We start from the raw sequence: 14,114 nt of genomic DNA, 5'->3' as shown, positions 1-14,114 counted from the left end.
CTCGGGTGACTCTGGGGTACACGGGGTGATGCTCGGGTGTACAGGTAGATATACGGTGCACGGGGTGACGCTCGGGTGAACGGAGTGACGCTGGAGTGTACGGGGTGACGCTCGGGCGCACGGACTGACGCTCAGGTGACTCTGGGGTACACGGGGTGACGTCTCAGGTGCACAGGGTGACGCTCGGGTGTACAGGGAGATATACGGGTGCACGGGGTGACGCTAAGGTGCACGGGTGGACGCTGGGGTGTACAGGGTGATGTTCGGGTGCATGGGGTGACGCTCGAGTGTACAAGGAGATATATGGGCGCACGGGGTGACGCTAAGGTGCACGGGGGATGCTGGGGTGTACGGAGTGACGCTCTGGTGTACGGGGTGACTCTCGGGTGCATGGGGTGACGCTCGGGTGTACAGGGAGATATATGGGTGTACGGGGTGACGCTGGGGTGTACGGGGTGACGCTCACGTGCACGGGGTGATGTTCGGGGGGACACTGGGGTGTACGGGGTGATGCTCGGGTGCATGGGGTGACGCTCGGGTGTACAGGGAGATATATGGGTGCACGGGGTGACGCTGGGGTGCACGGGGTGATGCTCACGTGCACGGGGTGATGCTCGGGTGCATGGGGTGACGCTCGGGTGTACAGGGAGATATATGGGTGTACGGGGGGACGCTGGGGTGTACGGGGTGACGCTCGGGTGTACAGACTGACGCTCGGGTGACTCTGGGGCGTACGGGGTGATGCTCGGGTGCATGGGGTGACGCTCGGGTGTACAGGGAGATATATGGACGCACGGGGTGACGCTAAGGTGCACGGGGGGACGCTGGGGTGTACGGGGTGACGCTCGGGTGCATGGGGTGACGCTCGGGTCTACAGGGAGATATATGGGCGCACGGGGTGATGCTAAGGTGCACGGGGGGATGCTGGGGTGCACGGGGTGACGTTCGGGTGCACGGGGGGACGCTGGGGTGTACGGGGGGACGCTGGGGTGTACGGGGTGATGCTCGGGTGCATGGGGTGACGCTCGGGTCTACAGGGAGATATATGGGCGCACGGGGTGATGCTAAGGTGCACGGGGGGATGCTGGGGTGCACGGGGTGACGTTCGGGTGCACGGGGTGACGTTCGGATGCACGGCGGGACGCTGGGGTGTACGGGGTGATGCTCGGGTGCATGGGGTGACGCTCGGGTCTACAGGGAGATATATGGGCGCACGGGGTGATGCTAAGGTGCACGGGGGGATGCTGGGGTGCACGGGGTGACGTTCGGGTGCACGGGGGGACGCTGGGGTGTACGGGGTGATGCTCGGGTGCATGGGGAGACGCTCGGGTCTACAGGGAGATATATGGGTGTACGGGGTGACGCTCGGGTGTACAGGGAGATATATGGGCGCACGGGGTGATGCTAAGGTGCACGAGGGGATGCTGGGGTGCACGGAGTGACGTTCGGGTGCACGGGGGGACCCTGGGGTGTACGGGGTGGCGCTCGGGTGACTCTGGGGCGTACGGGGTGATGCTCGGGTGCATGGGGTGACCCTCGGGTGTACAGGGAGATATATGGGTGCACGGGGGGACGCTGGTGTGTACAGGGTGACGCTCGGGTGTACGGGGTGACGCTCGGGTGCATGGGGTGACGCTTGGGTGTACAGGGAGATATATGGGTGTACGGGGTGACACTGGGGTGTACGGGGTGACGCTCGGGTGTACGGGGAGATATATGGGCGCACAGGGTGATGTTAAGGTGCACGGGGGGATGCTGGGGTGCACGGGGTGACGTTCGGGTGTACGGGGTGATGCTTGGGTGCATGGGGTGACGCTCGGGTCTACAGGGAGATATATGGGTGTACGGGGTGACGCTCGGGTGTACAGGGAGATATATGGGCGCATGGGGTGATGCTAAGGTGCACGGGGGGATGCTGGGGTGCACGGGGTGACGTTCGGGTGCACGGGGGACGTTCGGGTGCACGGGGTGATGCTCGGGCGCACGGGGTGACGCTCGGGTGCACAGACTGACGCTCGGGTGACTCTGGGGCGTACGGGGTGATGCTCGGGTGCATGGGGTGACGCTCGGGTGTACAGGGAGATATATGGGTGCACGGGGGGACGCTGGGGTGTACGGGGTGACGCTCGGGTGTACGGGGAGATATATGGGCGCACGGGGTGATGCTAAGGTGCACGGGGGGATGCTGGGGTGCACGGGGTGACGTTCGGGTGTACGGGGTGATGCTTGGGTGCATGGGGTGACGCTCGGGTCTACAGGGAGATATATGGGTGTACGGGGGTGACGCTCGGGTGCACGGGGTGACGTTCGGATGCACGGGGGGACGCTGGGGTGTACGGGGTGATGCTCGGGTGCATGGGGAGACGCTCGGGTCTACATGGAGATATATGGGTGTACGGGGTGACGCTCGGGTGTACGGGGAGATATATGGGCGCACGGGGTGATGCTAAGGTGCACGGGGGGATGCTGGGGTGCACGGGGTGACGTTCGGGTGCGCGGGGGACGTTCGGGTGCACGGGGTGATGCTCGGGTGCACAGACTGACGCTCGGGTGACTGTGGGGCGTACGGGGTGATGCTCGGGTGCATGGGGTGATGCTCGGGTGTACAGGGAGATATATGGGTGCACGGGGGGACGCTGGGGTGTACAGGGTGACGCTGGGGTGTACGGGGTGACGCTCGGGTGTACAGGGAGATATATGGGTCCACGGGGGGACGCTGGGGTGTACGGGGTGACGCTGGGGTGTACGGGGTGACGCTCGGGTGTACAGGGAGATATATGGGTACACGGGGGGACGCTGGGGTGTACGGGGTGACGTTCGGGTGCACGGGGGACGTTCGGGTGCACGGGGTGATGCTCGGGCGCACGGGGTGACGCTCGGGTGCACAGACTGACGCTCGGGTGACTGTGGGGCGTACGGGGTGATGCTCGGGTGCATGGGGTGACGCTCGGGTGTACAGGGAGATATATGGGTGCACGGGGGGACGCTGGGGTGTACGGGGTGACGCTGGGGTGTACGGGGTGACGCTGGGGTGTACAGGGAGATATATGGGTGCACGGGGTGACGCCCCCGTGGCTTTGCAGGGTTACGGTGGGATTCCGGCTGAACGCCCTCTTTCTCGGGGTACGTGGTGAGGACAGTGTCGGTGGCCTGGTGTTTGGCACCTCCCCCGGTCCCAGGCTGCAGGCCATCATCTGTGGGACGGGGTCTGGCATGTCGCTGCCTTCTCCCATCAATGGCGGGGCTTTGTTCTGCTTGGCGCGGGCTGCGCTGCGCTGTGGGCGTCGCGCTGCCAAATTACAGACTCAACTATTTCCTAAATGTACATTCATGGAGAACACGCATTAACCCTTCCTGTCCTGTAGTCGGGGGTGGGGACACAAGACATTAAAGGGTTATTTACTGACAGACACTGACCACATGGGGGAAGCACAGCCACGTTTAGGAGGAAGCTACAGGCCTGCTCATCCTGAGCTACTGGGTTCATGAATGGAATGCCAGTGAAGTGCAGTGTAGACTGACACAACACCCTGCAGCTCTATCACTGCATGGTTTCACTGGACGTTGTTACCTCTGAGGGGCGCAATGCCCGGTCATGGCACCAGGGATGTGACCTCATGGACGACATCCGGGCAGGTGGCTAATGCTCCGCTCTTCTCTACATGCAGTTTGTCGTCACTGCTCTGCTGCGCAGTGTCAACATGTCCCTCCTTGCTGACGAGCTCCATCTTTGGTGAACACTGTAGATACATCAGCGAGCACTCATCGCTCTGGGAGATGGGCAGAGTTGTTGCTCGCTGGATGTCTCCTCTGTCCGGCCGGCGCTTCTTCTCCTCGCAGTCTCCTGCTCTGGTCTCGTTAGTTCATTAATTGTTTAATGAGGTAAATTGGGCCGAGATCTGAGCGTCTGTGTAAGGCCTCATTCACACCTCAGGGTTTCTCTGCCGAAAACCAGGAGTCTGATCTGTGCTCTGGAGATGCTCTGAGTTCTGGCACCAAAATACTGATGTGTGAATGACGCCCAAGTGTTTGATCATTGTACTATGAAGATATCTGTGGCTGATACAGAGAACAGACCGATTTCTGCGGGTGAAGGCATAATGAGGAAGGTTTCTGTAGATGAAGGCATAATGAGGAAGGTTTCTGTAGATGAAGGCATAATGAGGAAGGTTTCTGTAGATGAAGGCATAATGAGGAAGGTTTCTGCCAGACACATTCATCGGATTAAGAGAAGCTGCTAAAATCCCATTACAAAGCAGCAGACAGGTATGTGAAGCTGCTGGAGCCTCTGGGGTTTGTGGACCTGAAGGTTTCGGATCCTCCAGAGGTTGCCGTTGTGCATAAACCCTCCGCCCCCTGCCCTCGGCCTCCGCCCCCTGCCCTCGGCCTCCGCCCCCTGCCCTCGGCCTCCGCCTCCATTACTTTCTGTGCTGTATTAGGCTGTTTCAGGCACCAGGAATGATATTATCCCGTGTTATGTGCACGAGGTCCGGACCAGTAATAGCAGCCGTCCGTATACTGCACACCGCTGACCCTGCACCATGCATAGACGCCAAAGGGTTAAGTGCCCTGACGTGATAATAGACAGCAGTATAATGACGTCATGCACAGCGCACCTGCACACGCCTGTACGCACCTGCACAGCGCACCTGCACACGCCTGTACGCACCTGCACAGCGCACCTGCACACGCCTGTACGCACCTGCACAGCGCACCTGTACGCACCCCTCACCCCCTATACGGCTCGTTACATGCTGGTGTGCGCTGTATACCCTCGCTATGTCCCGTATACTTGGCTATCGGTGTTATATACCCCTCCCCCATGCGCTGCTCCTGGGATAACGAGGATCAGGAGTAATTAGTGACCGCTTCTGTGCTGTGATGTAAGAAATGACAGGAGAGGAGCAGTAAAGGCGACGACCTGGGACAGAAACTGATGAGGGAACCGGACCCCAAAACAGCTGCTTGAGGTGGGGTCTCCAATCACGACTGCATGATATTCCTCAGTCATCAAGCAATCCTCCTACAGGGGGCAGCAGAGAGGGCTGATGAGTGGTGTTGCAGTCATGCTGTATGGTGGAGCGCTGCTGCCGCCTGCTGGTCACCAGAGGAGATTCTGCTAGAGGCCAACGCTCTCTGCTCCACTGCTTCTCCTATCTCTCTACTGTCCTTCATCTTCAGCGCTCCACACCCTCTCTGTGCCATGCTCTGTTTCTGTGCCTGTCTGTCTCTGTGTCATGCTCTGTCTCTGTGTCTGTCTGTCTCTGTGTCTGTCTGTCTCTGTGTCTGGCGCTCTGTGTCTCTCGCGCTCTGTGTGTCTCTCGCGCTCTGTGTGTCTCTCGCGCTCTGTGTGTCTCTCGTGCTCTGTGTCTCTCGCGCTCTGTGTGTCTCTCTGTCTCGCGCGCTCTCTCTCTCTCTGGCGCACGCTCTCTCTCTCTCTGTCTCGCGCGCGCGCTCTCTCTCTCTCTGTCTCGCGCGCGCGCTCTCTCTCTCTGTCTCGCGCGTGCGCTCTCTCTCTGTCTCGCGCGCGCTCTCTCTGTCTCTCTCTGTCTCTCGCGCGCGCTCTCTCTCTCTGTCTCTCGCGCGCTCTCTCTCTCTGTCTCGCGCGCGCTCTCTCTCTCTGTCGCGCGCGCTCGCTCTCTCTCTCTCTGTCGCGCGCGCTCTCTCTCTCTGTCTCGCGCGTGCTCTCTCTCTCTGTCTCGCGCGTGCTCTCTCTCTCTCTGTCTCGCGCGTGCTCTCTCTCTCTCTGTCTCGCGCGCGCGCTCTCTCTCTCTCGCTGGCGCGCGCTCTCTCTCTCTCGCTGGCGCACGCTCTCTCTCTCTGTCTCGCGCGCGCTCTCTCTCTCTGTCTCGCGCGCGCGCTCTCTCTCTGTCTCGCGCGCGCGCTCTCTCTCTGTCTCGCGCGCTCTCTCTCTGTCTCTCGCGCGCGCTCTCTCTGTCTCGCGCGCGCTCTCTCTGTCTCGCACGCGCTCTCTCTCTGTCTCGCACGCGCTCTCTCTCTGTCTCGTGCGCGCGCTCTCTCTCTGTCTCGTGCGCGCGCTCTCTCTCTGTCTCGTGCGCGCGCTCTCTCTCTGTCTCGTGCGCGCGCTCTCTCTCTGTCTCGTGCGCGCGCTCTCTCTGTCTCGTGCGCGCGCTCTCTCTCTGTCTCGTGCGCGCGCTCTCTCTCTGTCTCGTGCGCGCGCTCTCTCTCTGTCTCTCGCGCGCGCTCTCTCTCTGTCTCTCGCGCGCGCTCTCTCTCTGTCTCTCGCGCGCGCTCTCTCTCTGTCTCTCGCGCGCGCTCTCTCTCTGTCTCTCGCGCGCGCTCTCTCTCTGTCTCTCGCGCGCGCTCTCTCTCTGTCTCTCGCGCGCGCTCTCTCTCGCGCGCTCTCTCTCTGTCTCTCGCGCGCGCTCTCTCTCTGTCTCTCGCGCGCGCTCTCTCTCTGTCTCTCGCGCGCGCTCTCTCTCTGTCTCTCGCGCGTGCTCTCTCTCTGTCTCTCGCGCGTGCTCTCTCTCTGTCTCTCGCGCGTGCTCTCTCTCTGTCTCTCTCTTTCTCTCTCTCTGTCTCTCGCGCGTGCTCTCTCTCTGTCTCTCGCGCGTGCTCTCTCTCTGTCTCTCGCGCGTGCTCTCTCTCTGTCTCTCGCGCGTGCTCTCTCTCTGTCTCTCGCGCGTGCTCTCTCTCTGTCTCTCGCGCGTGCTCTCTCTCTGTCTCTCGCGCGTGCTCTCTCTCTGTCTCTCGCGCGTGCTCTCTCTCTGTCTCTCGCGCGTGCTCTCTCTCTGTCTCTCGCGCGTGCTCTCTCTCTGTCTCTCGCGCGTGCTCTCTCTCTGTCTCTCGCGCGTGCTCTCTCTCTGTCTCTCGCGCGTGCTCTCTCTCTGTCTCTCGCGCTCTGTGTGTCTCTCGCGCTCTGTGTGTCTCTCGTGCTCTGTGTCTCTCGCGCTCTGTGTGTCTCTCTGTCTCGCGCGCTCTCTCTCTCTCTGGCGCGCGCTCTCTCTGGCGCACGCTCTCTCTCTCTCTGTCTCGCGCGCGCGCTCTCTCTCTCTCTGTCTCGCGCGCGCTCTCTCTCTCTCTCTGTCTCGCGCGCGTGCGCTCTCTCTCTGTCTCGCGCGTGCTCTCTCTGTCTCTCTCTGTCTCTCGCGCGCGCTCTCTCTCTCTGTCTCGCGCGCGCTCTCTCTCTCTGTCTCGCGCGCGCTCTCTCTCTCTGTCGCGCGCGCTCGCTCTCTCTCTCTCTGTCGCGCGCTCTCTCTCTGTCGCGCGCGCTCTCTCTCTCTGTCTCGCGCGTGCTCTCTCTCTCTCTGTCTCGCGCGCGCTCTCTCTCTCTCGCTGGCGCGCGCTCTCTCTCTCTCGCTGGCGCGCGCTCTCTCTCTCTGTCTCGCGCGCGCGCTCTCTCTCTGTCTCGCGCGCGCGCTCTCTCTCTGTCTCGCGCGCTCTCTCTCTGTCTCGCGCGCGCGCTCTCTCTGTCTCGCGCGCGCTCTCTCTCTGTCTCGCACGCGCTCTCTCTCTGTCTCGCACGCGCTCTCTCTCTGTCTCGCGCGCGCTCTCTCTCTGTCTCGCGCGCGCTCTCTCTCTGTCTCGTGCGCGCGCTCTCTCTCTGTCTCGTGCGCGCGCTCTCTCTCTGTCTCGTGCGCGCGCTCTCTCTCTGTCTCGTGCGCGCGCTCTCTCTCTGTCTCGTGCGCGCGCTCTCTCTCTGTCTCGTGCGCGCGCTCTCTCTCTGTCTCGTGCGCGCGCTCTCTCTCTGTCTCGTGCGCGCGCTCTCTCTCTGTCTCGTGCGCGCGCTCTCTCTCTGTCTCGTGCGCGCGCTCTCTCTCTGTCTCGTGCGCGCGCTCTCTCTCTGTCTCTCGCGCGCGCTCTCTCTCTGTCTCTCGCGCGCGCTCTCTCTCTGTCTCTCGCGCGCGCTCTCTCTCTGTCTCTCGCGCGCGCTCTCTCTCTGTCTCTCGCGCGCGCTCTCTCTCTGTCTCTCGCGCGCGCTCTCTCTCTGTCTCTCGCGCGCGCGCTCTCTCTGTCTCTCGCGCGCGCTCTCTCTCTGTCTCTCGCGCGCGCTCTCTCTCTGTCTCTCGCGCGCGCTCTCTCTCTGTCTCTCGCGCGCGCTCTCTCTCTGTCTCTCGCGCGCGCTCTCTCTCTGTCTCTCGCGCGCGCTCTCTCTCTGTCTCTCGCGCGCGCTCTCTCTCTGTCTCTCGCGCGCGCTCTCTCTCTGTCTCTCGCGCGCGCTCTCTCTCTGTCTCTCGCGCGCGCTCTCTCTCTGTCTCTCGCGCGCGCTCTCTCTCTGTCTCTCGCGCGTGCTCTCTCTCTGTCTCTCGCGCGTGCTCTCTCTCTGTCTCTCGCGCGTGCTCTCTCTCTGTCTCTCGCGCGTGCTCTCTCTCTGTCTCTCGCGCGTGCGCTCTCTCTGTCTCTCGCGCGTGCGCTCTCTCTGTCTCTCGCGCGTGCGCTCTCTCTGTCTCTCGCGCGTGCGCTCTCTCTGTCTCTCGCGCGTGCTCTCTCTCTGTCTCTCGCGCGTGCTCTCTCTCTGTCTCTCGCGCGTGCTCTCTCTCTGTCTCTCGCGCGTGCTCTCTCTCTGTCTCTCGCGCGTGCTCTCTCTCTGTCTCTCGCGCGTGCTCTCTCTCTGTCTCTCGCGCGTGCTCTCTCTCTGTCTCTCGCGCGTGCTCTCTCTCTGTCTCTCGCGCGTGCTCTCTCTCTGTCTCTCGCGCGTGCTCTCTCTCTGTCTCTCGCGCGTGCTCTCTCTCTGTCTCTCGCGCGTGCTCTCTCTCTGTCTCTCGCGCGTGCTCTCTCTCTGTCTCTCGCGCGTGCTCTCTCTCTGTCTCTCGCGCGTGCTCTCTCTCGCGCGTGCTCTCTCTCTCGCGTGCTCTCTCTCGCGCGTGCTCTCTCTCGCGCGTGCTCTCTCTCGCGCGTGCTCTCTCTCTCGCGTGCTCTCTCTCGCGCGTGCTCTCTCTCTCTCTGTCTCGCGCGTGCTCTCTCTCTCTCTGTCTCGCGCGTGCTCTCTCTCTCTCTGTCTCGCGCGTGCTCTCTCTCTGTCTCGCGCGTGCTCTCTCTCTCTCTGTCTCGCGCGTGCTCTCTCTCTCTCTGTCTCGCGCGTGCTCTCTCTCTCTCTGTCTCGCGCGTGCTCTCTCTCTCTGTCTCGCGCGTGCTCTCTCTCTCTCTGTCTCGCGCGTGCTCTCTCTCTCTCTGTCTCGCGCGTGCTCTCTCTCTCTCTGTCTCGCGCGTGCTCTCTCTCTGTCTCGCGCGTGCTCTCTCTCTCTCTCTCTCGCGCGTGCTCTCTCTCTGTCTCTCGCGCGTGCTCTCTCTCTGTCTCTCGCGCGTGCTCTCTCTCTGTCTCTCGCGCGTGCTCTCTCTCTGTCTCTCGCGCGTGCTCTCTCTCTGTCTCTCGCGCGTGCTCTCTCTCTGTCTCTCGCGCGTGCTCTCTCTCTGTCTCTCGCGCGTGCTCTCTCTCTGTCTCTCGCGCGTGCTCTCTCTCTGTCTCTCGCGCGTGCTCTCTCTCTGTCTCTCGCGCGTGCTCTCTCTCTGTCTCTCGCGCGTGCTCTCTCTCTGTCTCTCGCGCGTGCTCTCTCTCTGTCTCTCGCGCGTGCTCTCTCTCTGTCTCTCGCGCGTGCTCTCTCTCGCGCGTGCTCTCTCTCGCGCGTGCTCTCTCTCGCGCGTGCTCTCTCTCGCGCGTGCTCTCTCTCGCGCGTGCTCTCTCTCGCGCGTGCTCTCTCTCGCGCGTGCTCTCTCTCTCTCTGTCTCGCGCGTGCTCTCTCTCTCTCTGTCTCGCGCGTGCTCTCTCTCTCTCTGTCTCGCGCGTGCTCTCTCTCTGTCTCGCGCGTGCTCTCTCTCTGTCTCGCGCGTGCTCTCTCTCTCTCTGTCTCGCGCGTGCTCTCTCTCTCTCTGTCTCGCGCGTGCTCTCTCTCTCTCTGTCTCGCGCGTGCTCTCTCTCTCTGTCTCGCGCGTGCTCTCTCTCTCTCTGTCTCGCGCGTGCTCTCTCTCTCTCTGTCTCGCGCGTGCTCTCTCTCTCTCTGTCTCGCGCGTGCTCTCTCTCTGTCTCGCGCGTGCTCTCTCTCTCTGTCTCGCGCGTGCTCTCTCTCTCTCTGTCTCGCGCGTGCTCTCTCTCTCTCTCTCTCTCTCTCTGTCTCGCGCGCGCGCTCTCTGTCTCGCGCGCGCGCTCTCTCTCTGTCTCGCGCTCTCTCTCTGTCTCTCTCTCTGTCTCTCTCTCTGTCTCTCTCGCGCGCGCTCTCTCTCTGTCTCTCTCGCGCGCGCTCTCTCTCTCTCTCTCGCGCGCGCTCTCTCTCTGTCTCTCTCGCGCGCGCTCTCTCTCGCTCTGTCTCGCGCGCGCTCTCTCTCGCTCTGTCTCGCGCGCGCTCTCTCTCTCGCTCTGTCTCGCGCGCGCTCTCTCTCTCGCTCTGTCTCGCGCGCGCTCTCTCTCTCGCTCTGTCTCGCGCGCGCTCTCTCTCTCGCTCTGTCTCGCGCGCGCTCTCTCTCTCGCTCTGTCTCGCGCGCGCTCTCTCTCTCGCTCTGTCTCGCGCGCGCTCTCTCTCTCGCTCTGTCTCGCGCTCTCTCTCTCGCTCTGTCTCGCGCGCGCTCTCTCTCTCGCTCTGTCTCGCGCGCGCTCTCTCTCTCGCTCTGTCTCGCGCGCGCTCTCTCTCTCGCTCTGTCTCTCGCGCGCTCTCTCTCTCGCTCTGTCTCTCGCGCGCTCTCTCTCTCGCTCTGTCTCTCGCGCGCTCTCTCTCTCGCTCTGTCTCTCGCGCGCTCTCTCTCTCGCTCTGTCTCTCGCGCGCTTTCTCTCTCGCTCTGTCTCTCGCGCGCTCTCTCTCTCGCTCTGTCTCTCGCGCGCTCTCTCTCTCGCTCTGTCTCTCGCGCGCTCTCTCTCGCTCTGTCTCTCGCGCGCTCTCTCTCTCGCTCTGTCTCTCGCGCGCTCTCTCTCTCTCGCGCGCTCTCTCTCTCGCTCTGTCTCTCGCGCGCTCTCTCTCTCGCTCTGTCTCTCGCGCGCTCTCTCTCTCGCTCTGTCTCTCGCGCGCTCTCTCTCTCGCTCTGTCTCTCGCGCGCTCTCTCTCTCTCGCTCTGTCTCACGCGCTCTCTCTCTCTCTGTCTCGCGCGCTCTCTCTCTCTCGCTCTGTCTCGCGCGCTCTCTCTCTCTCGCTCTGTCTCGCGCGCGCTCTCTCTCTCGCTCTGTCTCGCGCGCGCTCTCTCTCTCGCTCTGTCTCGCGCGCGCTCTCTCTCTCGCTCTGTCTCGCGCGCGCTCTCTCTCTCGCTCTGTCTCGCGCGCGCTCTCTCTCGCTCTGTCTCGCGCGCGCTCTCTCTCGCTCTGTCTCTCGCGCTCTCTCTCTGTGTGTGTCTCTCGCGCTCTGTGTGTCTCTCGCGCTCTGTGTGTCTCTCGCGCTCTGTGTGTCTCTCGCGCTCTGTGTGTCTCTCGCGCTCTGTGTGTCTCGCGCGCGCTCTCTCTCTCTGTCTCGCGCGCGCTCTCTCTCTGTCTCGCGCGCGCTCTCTCTCTCTGTCTCGCGTGCGCTCTCTCTCTGTCTCGCGCGCGCTCTCTCTGTCTCTCTCTGTCTCGCGCGCGCGCTCTCTCTCTGTCTCGCGCGCGCTCTCTCTCTCTGTCTCGCGCGCGCTCTCTCTCTCTGTCTCGCGCGCGCTCTCTCTCTCTGTCTCGCGCGCGCTCTCTCTCTCTGTCTCGCGCGCGCTCTCTCTCTCTGTCTCGCGCGCGCTCTCTCTCTCTGTCTCGCGCGCGCTCTCTCTCTCTGTCTCGCGCGCGCTCTCTCTCTCTGTCTCGCGCGCGCTCTCTCTCTCTGTCTCGCGCGCGCTCTCTCTCTCTCTGGCGCGCGCTCTCTCTGGCGCGCGCTCTCTCTCTCTCTGGCGCGCGCTCTCTCTCTGTCTCGCGCGTGCGCTCTCTCTCTGTCTCGCGCGTGCTCTCTCTGTCTCGCGCGCGCTCTCTCTGTCTCTCTCTGTCTCGCGCGCTCTCTCTCTGTCTCGCGCGCGCTCTCTCTCTCTGTCTCGCGCGCGCTCTCTCTCTCTGTCTCGCGCGCGCTCTCTCTCTCTGTCTCGCGCGCGCTCTCTCTCTCTGTCTCGCGCGCGCTCTCTCTCTCTGTCTCGCGCGCGCTCTCTCTCTCTGTCGCGCGCGCTCGCTCTCTCTATCTCTGTCGCGCGCTCTCTCTCTCTCTGTCTCGCGCGCGCTCTCTCTCTCTCTGTCTCGCGCGCGCTCTCTCTCTGTCTCGCGCGCGCGCTCTCTCTCTGTCTCGTGCGCGCGCTCTCTCTGTCTCTCGCGCGCGCTCTCTCTCTGTCTCTCGCGCGCGCTCTCTCTCTGTCTCTCGCGCGCGCTCTCTCTCTGTCTCTCGCGCGCGCTCTCTCTCTGTCTCTCGCGCGCGCTCTCTCTCTGTCTCTCGCGCGCGCTCTCTCTCTGTCTCTCGCGCGTGCTCTCTCTCTGTCTCTCGCGCGTGCTCTCTCTCTGTCTCTCGCGCGTGCTCTCTCTCTGTCTCTCGCGCGTGCTCTCTGTCTCTCGCGCGTGCTCTCTCTCTGTCTCTCGCGCGTGCTCTCTGTCTCTCGCGCGTGCTCTCTGTCTCTCGCGCGTGCTCTCTGTCTCTCGCGCGTGCTCTCTGTCTCTCGCGCGTGCTCTCTGTCTCTCGCGCGTGCTCTCTGTCTCTCGCGCGTGCTCTCTGTCTCTCGCGCGTGCTCTCTCTCTCTCGCGCGTGCTCTCTCGCGCGTGCTCTCTCTCTCTCGCGCGCTCTCTCTGTCTCGCGCGCGCTCTCTCTGTCTCGCGCGCGCTCTCTCTGTCTCGCGCGCGCTCTCTCTGTCTCGCGCGCGCTCTCTCTGTCTCGCGCGCGCTCTCTCTGTCTCACGCGCGCGCTCTCTCTGTCTCACGCGCGCGCTCTCTCTGTCTCACGTGCGCTCTCTCTCTCTGTCTCGCGCTCTCTCTCTCTGTCTCGCGCGTGCTCTCTCTCAGGAGCGTGCTCTCTCTCTGGCGCGCGTGCTCTTTCTCTGGCGCGCGTGCTCTTTCTCTGGCGCGCGTGCTCTTTCTCTGTCTCGCGCTCGCTCTCTCTGTCTCGCGCGCTCCCTCTCTGTCTGGCGCGTGCGCTCTCTCTGTCTCTCGCGTGCGCTCTCTCTGTCTCTCGCGCGCTCTCTCTCTGTCTCTCTTGCGCGCGCTCTCTCTCTGTCTCTCTTGCGCGCGCTCTCTCTGTCTCTCTCACGCGCGCTCTCTCTCTGTCTCTCGCGCGCGCTCTCTCTCTGTCTCTCGCGCGCGCTCTCTCTCTGTCTCTCTCGCGCGCGCTCTCTCTGTCTCTCTCGCGCGCGCTCTCTCTCTGTCTCTCTCGCGCGCGCTCTCTCTCTGTCTGGCGCGCGCGCTCTCTCTGTCTCTCGCGCGCTCTCTCTGTCTCTCGCGCGCGCTCTCTCTGTCTCTCGCGCGCGTTCTCTCTGTCTCTCGCGCGCGCTCTCTGTCTCTCGCGCGCGCTCTCTGTCTCTCGCGCGCGCTCTCTTTGTCTCTCGCGCGCGCTCTCTCTGTCTCGCGCGCACGCTCTCTCTGTCTCGCGTGCGCTCTCTCTCGCTCTGTCTCTCTCGCGCTCTCTCTCGCTCTGTCTCTCTCGCGCTCTCTCTCTCTCTGTCTCGCGCGCTCTCTCTCTCGCTCTGTCTCGCGCGCTCTCTCTCTCTCGCTCTGTCTCGCGCGCGCTCTCTCTCTCTCTGTCTCGCGCGCGCTCTCTCTCTCGCTCTGTCTCTCGCGCGCTCTCTCTCTCGCTCTGTCTCTCGCGCGCTCTCTCTCTCGCTCTGTCTCTCGCGCGCTCTCTCTCTCGCTCTGTCTCTCGCGCGCTCTCTCTCTCGCTCTGTCTCTCGCGCGCTCTCTCTCTCTCTGTCTCTCGCGCGCTCTCTCTCTCGCTCTGTCTCTCGCGCGCTCTCTCTCGCTCTGTCTCTCGCGCGCTCTCTCTCTCGCTCTGTCTCTCGCGCGCTCTCTCTCTCGCTCTGTCTCTCGCGCGCTCTCTCTCTCGCTCTGTCTCTCGCGCGCTCTCTCTCTCGCTCTGTCTCTCGCGCGCTCTCTCTCTCGCTCTGTCTCGCGCGCGCTCTCTCTCTCGCTCTGTCTCGCGCGCGCTCTCTCTCTCGCTCTGTCTCGCGCGCGCTCTCTCTCTCGCTCTGTCTCGCGCGCGCTCTCTCTCTCGCTCTGTCTCGCGCGCGCTCTCTCTCTCGCTCTGTCTCGCGCG

Source organism: Phyllobates terribilis, unplaced genomic scaffold, assembly GCF_046119375.1.
Source record: "Phyllobates terribilis strain yellow unplaced genomic scaffold, ASM4611937v1 Scaffold_12__6_contigs__length_324123572, whole genome shotgun sequence".
NCBI classification, from domain to species: domain Eukaryota; kingdom Metazoa; phylum Chordata; class Amphibia; order Anura; family Dendrobatidae; genus Phyllobates; species Phyllobates terribilis.
The sequence above is the reverse complement of the archived record's forward strand: the minus strand, read 5'-3'. Positions refer to the sequence as shown.